The sequence below is a fragment of the Alligator sinensis genome, unplaced genomic scaffold, assembly GCF_000455745.1.
Source record: "Alligator sinensis unplaced genomic scaffold, ASM45574v1 scaffold1167_1, whole genome shotgun sequence".
NCBI lineage: Eukaryota > Metazoa > Chordata > Crocodylia > Alligatoridae > Alligator > Alligator sinensis.
In genome coordinates, this window is record NW_005842648.1 from 338,449 (window position 1) to 348,490 (window position 10,042).

The window sequence follows — 10,042 nt, forward strand, 5'->3', positions numbered from 1 at the left end:
CTTCTAAGTCTGATACACTCCTGATTTATGCTCTTTTGAAGTATTTGGCATTCTCTAAAACAGCAATTAAAAGTTTGCTTACATTTTTCTGTCATGCCAACTGCTTTCTCTCAGAAGCCGTGTTTTCTGGTATTTTCCCTGCAGTGATGATAAGCTTTCAGCATCCCTCAATGTGATCCCAAAAGAGGTCATCTGCCATTGTTATTTAATCATATTACATTAATAGCATGAAAGGATCCTTGCATAACCCTACAGTAAATGGGGCTTTTGTTTTCCCATAGTAAGTGGGGCTTTTTGTAGTTTCAGTAGTAAAAAGAATCCGTTACTTTCAACCTAGACATTTCAAAGAATAAGTAATAAGTGTTATCTACATTTTAATGTTATGTTCCTCTACAAGTCTCTTCCTTGCTTTTCCGAATCACTATTTTTGTCTTCCTTTAGGTTCCATTTGTTCAATTTGAAGTATGGACATATTTCAACAAATAAGCAGGCAGGAGGGCTTAATCCAGAGATGTGCAATTATTTGGGCTGGAGGGCCATTTAAGAAGCTTTGATGAGCTGTTGAGGGCAGGGGGGGGGGAGGGGAACATTGATCCTAGAAAGGGTCATGGAAGCTCTATGCACATGCGTGCATGTGTGTACATGTGAAACCTCAACTTCAAGGCAGAAATGAAATGTTAGCATCTTATTAAAAATTAGCACACTGAACTTTGCAAACTGACAAATGCTTATCTTTGTTTTGTAAAAAGTGAACAGAAATAATCCTCTCTCCTTTAGCTATCCCTAAAGTTTTTATGGTTAAAAAAACAGAAATGAAGGAAGAAATCTTTAAGATTTGTCACAATGCTTTGGTAATAGGATATAACAAATATACAATATTGTATTATATATAACTCCTGGTTAAGAGAATAACAGATTCTTCCTCTACAACAGCTTCAATCTTGTTATAATGAGCATATTGATACTCGGAGTGCAATAAAGGAATTACTGAAAAAGGAAAACAATTAATAGTAACTCCGATTTGAGCACTGCCGCTAGTATGGATGAATTCAGGATAGCAAATGAGTACTTCTGTTGGACAATAATTTGAAGCAGTGATTGATTTCTACTACAGCAGTGATGGCACTGATTGAGCTGAAAGTGGATAAGACAATTTTGACCTAGAGCCTTGAATATTTCCAGCAGAAAAAAATCTGAAGGCTATGGAGCACTATAGTAGAATTTGTCACTGCTGCTAAGACCTGTGTTGAACTAGCCCTGTATCAATAGAACATAAAAGTAACAAAAGGTTTAAGGCTATTTTCTTTGTAAGGCAATACAACAGAATGAGACATGTAATATAAAGAAATCTGACCAAATACGCGAGACAGGAAAATTAGTCTACCTTAAAGCTATTTATTTTCTAGGATAAAAACAAAAGACTAATAAATTGTCAGAGCACCTTCTATTTTACAAAACTAAACATGACAAGTTGATGGTGAGCATGCTATTATATGTTCTAGTCAGGCAGTGAAACAAAAGAAGGAACCACCTGCAAGATAACTTCACCCTTGCAGGCATCAGTTTTAAAATGACAGCATCAAAGACAACTGATCAAAATGTTTGCTTGCTTTGTTTCTTTTCTATATTTATTTATAAAATTCATGATATTCCTTTCAGGCACAAAAAAGCTTTCAGTGGGTTAAAAAAAAAAAAAAAGCAGTGGCAGCGGTAAGCTAGCACTTATGACTATACCTACATTATCAAATCAGACTATGTACATCTTGGAACAAAACAAATTTCAATAAGAAATAGATTTCAGAGTCAAGTTTCCAAGGGGTGATTATAATCATCAGCAAGAAACAAAATCACTTTAAAAAATAAATGCCTTCACACTGTCTCTTGATCAAACCTTAATTTGGTGATACTGCCCCCCCATCCCCGACATCTAGTTAATGTTAGTAAGCTCAGAGGATCAATTCTGCCATGTGGAAGTTCTGAACACCCATAACTCGTACTAACATCCAAGAATTTATCAGTGTCATGCAGTGCCAGGGCTCTACAATTATTTGGTTCTTAGTGCCTGCAAGAGCCACATTCGGCACAGCATTAAAGCAGTTCCTTAACTTCATTTAATCACATACGCAGTGTTATTGAAGACTATAATTGAAATCAAGCATATGTTGAAGTGTTCTGATGAATCAGGAAGTGAAACTCAAATAGTACATTTCATTTCTAATGTAAGCATTCACAGTAGCACAGGCACTTTGCTTAGGACCACTTTTCCTGCACAGAAGTTCTGGCAGTGGCCAGCAATTGAAAAGTTAGAAACTAATATATAAAAAATAGTCTCTTCCTGGTTCTGCAGAATTCAGAGCAGGAGTGCAAACATTTTAAAGTAGCGGGGGTGGGGGCAACCTTTTGTAAGCAGGCATGCCACAAATTAGCGTGCTCTTCACCCTCCCTGAGTGCCACTTTGATCCCCCTCCCCTTCCTGATCTGCAGCTCTGCTTTTTGCATCCTGGCCAATCTGCTGCTCTGGTTTCTACTTCTTGCCCTGTCTGTCTCTGCACTGCCTGTCTTCTCCCTGATCCACTGCTTGCCCCACATAGAGACTGCCCATATTAATTGTGGCAAGAATGCTGCAGGTTGCTCCCTGCTTTAGAGGAAAAGTGTGTCAAACTGGTCATGGACAGCCAGCTCTGGGGCTACTCAGGGATCAGGATGCCAACCAGGTCAGGAGGAATGAGCAGATTCCAGAGACTAGCCAGATCAAGAAGCCTGAAGATCAAGCAGAGTGGGATCAGGTAGAAAGCAACTCAGGTGGGCAAGCAGAGAGCAGAGCCAGAGCACAGGACACAGGAAACAGCAAGGCAATCTAGGATTATGTTGAGCCCTGTTACTCAGATACTTCTTGTTCTGGGTCAAGGAGTTCATATGGGGGAACTAAATGGCCAATTACTCCAATGCCGGTGAGTGGGCAAAGGGTTAGGCCCTCCTGGTGACTTCAGACCAGCATTGACCAACCCGGGTGACCAGCTGTAGTATGACAGACGGGAATGAACCACCATACTGGTTAGGCTGAGCCTCAAGGTTTAGCCTAACAAAGAGTAGATTTCAGAAGGATTTTGACAGACTGAGCTAAAGACAACAGAATGAAGTTTAACATGTAAGGTGCTACACCTAGAGAAGAATAATAAAAAGCACAAATAAGACTAGGTGGTTACTAGCTGGGTGGTAGTACTGCTGAGAAGATTCTAGGAGGGGTTGGTGGTTCACAGGCTCAACATAAAAGTCAATAAGATGAAAGGTACAAAAAAATGTAATCTTGAGTTGCTTCAGCAGAAGTATTCAGTGTAAAATATGGAAGGTGATAGTACCACTCTACTAAGTGTTGGTTAGGCCTCATCTAGAGCAGGGTTTTCAACCTTTTTTAAGGAGTGTACCCCTTCTCGTGGTAGGGGCCAAATGTGACGGGGAGCGGGGTGTCCACCTGATCTAGACTATTGTGTACAGTTCTAGGATCCACATTTTAAGACACAAGTGGAACAACTAAAGAGGGTCCAGAGGTGGATGACAAAAATGAGAAAGGGGATGGAAGGCAAGTTGTAGGAGGAAAATAGAGAGAACTAGAAATATTAAGCTTGCAGAAAAGATGACCATGGCTTAGTACAGACAGAAAAAAGCCCAAGGCTTTTAGGTTAGTCTAAGCTGCATAGATTGAACTGATAAACAAGTGAGCACACATTCACTTCTGATTCCCAAAATGTAGCCACATGCCTTCAGTGGCTCAGGCCAGAAGTGAGGGGGGCACTAGAGCACACTTCTCTGCTTGTCTGGAGCACCCATTTTGGGACAAAGCTAGCCTACCCACCCTGTGGGAGGAGTTTGTGAGGGAGGTACAAAGCATCCTGGGATGGTGGGGGACTGTGAGTTAACTTGAAGCTATAGGGAATGTGGGACAGAAATTCAATAAACTGATTTAACCTAAATCAGTTATTTCTGATATTACATACATCCAGGTTTATTTTAAACCATCTTCAGACATTCTGAAAGTGGTTTATGTGCACTGAACTCCTGTTGTGTCATAGATTTGAACCGGTTTCTGATCACTTATACCAGTATGCGTAATTTCTGTCCCTAGCCCATGGGACAACATGATAGTAGTATTTAAAGACCTGAAATGCTGCCAAAAAGAAGAAAAAGGAACAACTGTTCTCCCTTGCCACAAAGGGCAGAATGCAATGTAGTGGCTTTAAACTGCAACATAGTAGGCTTAGACTAGATGTGAGGAAAAAAAATCCTTTCTAATAAAAGAGTGAAGCAGTGGAATAGACTGCCCATGGAATCTCCTTCTCTGTAGTTTTCAACAGGAGGTTGGACAAGCATTGGATAGGGATCATTTAGTAATAGCAGTTCTGCATTTGTGCTGGGAGTAAGACCAGATGATCCCTGAGGTCCCTTCCAACCCTGTGATTCTACACACATTTTCACTGAAGTCAAACCAGTTCCTTCTGCAAGTGTGCATAATGAAGTGCAGTCTGCTGGACCAAATTAGATGTGCTATCACCCCCAATTGTCATTATTGTGTGTACAAATCAAATAACTGCATGAATACTGAATGTGCAAACTCATACATGCATACATCACTGAATCTGGTTATTTGCAATTACCGACTGTGGCAACATAACCATGTTGGGAAATTGGATGCTTAGTTGTACACCCCATTTGCTTAGAAAGGTCTTTCAGAAATGTATAGTTTCGAATGGGTTTTTTTTTTTAAAACACTGCATGAAAACAATACCTGCACATTGTAAGTTCATTGAAGAGTTTAACCACCATTAAGCATACCACAAATGTTTCTGAACTTGCATTATAAATTTACTTTCAATACTAAAGCCACTGGCACATATAAATTCCAATCTATGCTACTCATTACAGTTTAAAATTGAAGCCTCCTGTACTGTCAGAGCTAATAAAACTTCTCCATAAAGCCTTTTTATTCCTTACGACAAGTACCACAGGCTAACACAAAGCAGTGCTTTTTTGTTTGCATCTCCTACTGGTTCAAAGGAAGCAAACAAAATATCTGTCCCATTCACTGTCATTTTTACAGGAAATTATATTTTATTTTTAACCTTATTCTCCTTGTAAAGCCTTCACAAATAGAAGAGAAGGATAAAATGCTGTAATTTTTTTATTCCCTGTAGAGAAACTTCTATCTCCTCTAGATAATGAAACCCATAGCTTATCAAAAAAAAATCTATAAAGATTTTATGAAGAATGCTTTGTCAATATACAAAAAATGGCATAAACCACAAAGTTCAAGTCTGGAATCACACCACCTCACATTTCAGAGATACTTAGATTCAGAGTCCTACTTCAATTTGTTGTGGACCCACAAGCCACCATAAAGTTCAGGTCTAAATATCCTGAAAATCTGCTACAACCTACACCCCTGAAAATCTGTGGAACTCAAGGAAGCTCTATGATTCAAATAGAGTGGTGGAAACCTCCTAGGAAATTCTGTCCCTTACAAAATCTTCACATTTATCAAATACATGCTAAGCCAGAGACTGATCCAAAAACAGAATTCACAGTCAGAGAAAAGGGACAGCCACTTTGTAGAAATCCCACTACTGTTCTCTTTCCGATAATCTGCTGGTGTTTTGAAAAATGGCCTTCTTACTCTGAATCTACTATATTCTAACCCTTCCTATCAGTCATAGATGTGGGTAAATTTTGCAACACTTGAATAATGGTAAAGGGAGTTTGTTCTAGTGGCAGTTAGGCAAACTTTTGGACTCTGGTCATTATATGATGATAAATCTAATATCAAACGTACAAGCCTAAAGAAGATTATAGCTATGTCACAAGTTGTATCCTTACATCTCATTGTCTGACCACAAAACACTCCTTTCCTTGTAGCTCACCAAAGAAGTGGATTCCGCATGTAACATACATTTAATATTCACTTTAGATGTTTATAATGCTCCAGAATGGAGAGCAATAGGGTACACAGAAAAATGGGATGTTAAAACGTACATTCTGTAACAATACTTTTAATATGTCATGGAGATTGAAGATGACATTGTCAACAAGAACTCTCCTAGACTGTGGTCATAAAAAGCCATTTAGTGTATGTGGAGACAAAGGCCCTAAAAGTCTATCACCTGTGGAAGATTTAAGTTCCTATCACAAAAAGGTAGCTATATATGACAGTACTGCCTCTTCAGATGGAAAAAAAATTAGAGTTTAGATACTTAAATGGCAGCCATAGATACAGAGGTAGAAAATGAGAAGCAACAGGAAATCAGATTACAAACCCTGTTTGTAATAAATAAATAAAGATAATGATGAGAAAATAGTTATATGTGCAAGTAGGAAACAGGATAATAGGGAACCTAGGGGAGCAAATAAAGGAACTAATTTGAATCGCACTTACCCTGATACAAATCAGTAGTAGTTCTATTAAAGTCAAAAGAATTCTGCCAGTATGATGCCAGAATAAGGGAAAGACAGAATCTGACCTAAGGGGTTTATTTTCCTACAACTATGATTCTATGAGATTTATATATCTATAGATATATCTCTATATATATCTATAGATATATAAATCTCTGAGATATATATAGAGATATATATATCTATCAATTTGGAGTACAGCATCGGATTTACAGAAAATATTTTTTTATCCATTACAGTGCTGAAGGACAAGGACCTATGACAAAGCAGTTTTTGACCACAGAACAAGACACACATACTGTCTACTATGTGTTCTTCAAATAAATCATTTTTTTTAATTTGCATTGAACTGAAAACAAAAATTCAGATTAAACTGAAAAATAGAAAAAAGTGTTATCCAATGTCAAACAAAACACTCTGTTTGCCCTGAAACAAACATTTAATTTTCAGACCAATAGAAAATCAAAAGAAATGAATAGCTAGGTTTGTCATTATTCGGTAACCCACTATTTAGGGTACCTACACTGGAGGTTAGAGATCCAGTCTGTCTAAGGAGATATGAACCTTCAACTCCCAGGCTAGTGCCTTAATCACCATAATATTTGGGGATCCAATAGTGGAATTAAACATTCACTGAAGCAAGAGCTGTAACCCTGGTCTCCCACTTCCTAGTGAGCACCTTAAGCCTTTTAACCATAGAGCAGAAGAATTTTTGCAGAATATGATAATGCTGTTCCATCATCTTTCAAATTATCTTTGAATTTCTGATTGAATATTTTTGTTCTTAAGAATTATTAATTCAGAATTAGAAAAGAAATTTTACTATAGCCTGTATGCCAATATCAGACCCGTCAGGGCTATAAATATCATGCACTCCTTATACCATATGAAATGAGACAGAAGTGCATTCACCACTCTATATCAAATTTGAAATTTTCCTTCTTAAGGGCAATGAACACTTTATAGACAGATGGAAAATATCAATTGCTTATACTTTAACTCATCTTGGAAATATTCCTGCAGAATATTTTTCCAATTTTCATGGAAGAGCAATGAAAATTGTACTCTTTTCTTTTTTAACCTTTGCCTTTAATCACTGTGTCAGTATATAAATACTGTTTACAATTTGGGAGATAAAGGTATGTAGTTTTGGTTCAGTGACTGGACAGAAAGATTATTGTAGTGGTATTAAACATATTTCTTTGTCACTCCACTTCTTCAACAGTAATGGTAATAAGAGTTTAGACAAGATGAATGCAATATAATATCCTAAGGAAAAATCAGGGAATAGAAAAATTAAAGTGCAGCTTCCAAAAATCTGGGCCTTGATTTAGCAAAATTGAATTAGTTCTTCTATCCTCAAATAATTTTTACTTAGCAAATAGTTAAATTTCTTCATGTGAACTACTGAAATTTGGAAGCAAAAGTATGAAACATCAATAGAGCAATATTCAAGTTAGATGCCAGATACTGTGATTTTCAAAATCAATTTCTTTTTAGGAAAAATAAGTACTATTGTGACTAAAAGAAATACATAATTATTTAGAAAAACAGGAAAAAAAAATCTCTCCCTGTCTCTTCCAGAAGCTAACTTAAGATTTTTTAGATGTCACCAGGGTATGAGAATAAAGTGGCATTTAAGGTTTAAAACAATTTTACTGCATCAATGGTTAAATTTATCTAACTATAAACAGGCATTAAAACACTAAGTGGGAGTCCTCAAAACAATATTAAATGCCTAATCTCTTTGGGATTTATGTGATTAGATTTGCTCTCTCCTACCTTAGTACAAATATGAGGGAACTGTCCTGAATCCAGAATTACATTTGGGTAACTGAAAGCACAATTCTACTCAGAATGTGCAAAAATCCAGTGATAATACCAGAGTTATTATATACTTATTGTTTTTTTAATTGAAAGTGAAGCAGAAATAAAAATAATAACTCTATCTAGTTACTAATTCCCAGCCTACATACATTTGCAAATCATAGATTATCAATAGCAGTTAATTTCTCTTTTTACCTCTTTTAAACAACATATATTTGTGCTTAAAAGCTAGCAAAGCTATATGTTTCATGGGATTCTGGGTCAAGAAATTGTTTAAAACAGATATTTCAAAGAAAAGCAAAACAGAATCACAGTATCAGAATTATTTTCTTTAATATTTCTACAAAAAGAAATGGACTTTTTCTCCTCTTAAGTGTTAAGAACTTAAAATAAACATATTTCAAAGATATTTAAAAGATTAAGCCTGAAAAGTGGCCCATGTTCTATACGAATTAGTTGATTTCTCTCAGGCAACTAAAAAGCAACACTTTCTGAAGATTTACTAATATCCGAGAAGAAAATTGTTTGGAAAAAGACAACGAAAAAAGCATACTTTATAGCTAGAGCCTTTCCAAGTCAACAAGGCCAATATTAATAATCAATAATGATAACCAACTTAATACAAAATTATTAATTCTATGTTCTCTTTGAAATATTTTTGTAATCAGTATCCTAACATCTTCCTCTATTGTGTAGTATACTATACAACAGTTCTTTATTATGAATAGAGAATATTAAAGTTACTGAAGACAGCTGGTTAAATCCACTTATATCAATTCAAAATAGAAAAAAGTTTTTATGGTATATTGCAGAAATGAAAATATGAATTTAAGATACATAGATAGTTGTAGCTCTGAAGCGGAATAAAGGAGGAGTAGTGGCCTGGCATAACTTTTTGAAGATTTATGTCAGTTTGAAACTTTGAAAGAGTACCCTTAAAACATTAGCTGATATCAGTGGTTGATATGGGTACTTTTCAACCCTTTCTGGTTGTCAGCGATAGCCCCCAACTCGAACACTGTGGACACATCATTAATATCATCCAACCTTTGCTGGGAAATAATGACCATCTCAAGGTAGTCATGGGGGACATACCTCTCTTGGCTTAGATAGCTCCCCAGCCTCAAACAACATCTCTCCAGCAACAGCCTGCCTTACCCAGCCTTGCAATGGATGCCAGCTGTGCACCCTCATCAACATACACTACATATTCAATGGACAAAATAAACGGAATATTATAATACTTCGAGTTCATTTACCTGCTACTATACGAAGATCATATATGTCATTTTCTGCTTACAGTGCCCCTCTGCCATCTACATTGGGCAGGTGGGGTGTTCTATGCATGACAGAATGAATGGACACCAATCTAGAAATACACTTGCAACAGCACACTTCAGCCTCCATGGCCATTCCATCACTATCCTCAAAGTAGGTGTTCTTAAACAAAGTAATTTTTAAAATTGACATGAACACAAAATTGCAGAACAAGAAATCATCCACAGACTGGATTGTGTTAAGCAAGGTTTAAACAGGGAATACAGATTCTTATCCCATTGAGAATATCCTTTATGTCCATATGGGTGCATCCAGATGAGCACAGACATTTGGTTCCCTGTGGACAAGTAGCAGCGGTGCACCTTACGCTGCACATACTCATCCCCGGAGACCGCCCATGCCATGCACACTTTGGTCCTTAACTGGGGTCCTGGGAGCAAAGCCTGGCTGGTAGCCACAGCACAGATCTTGGCAATCTGGCTCCACTTTTCAA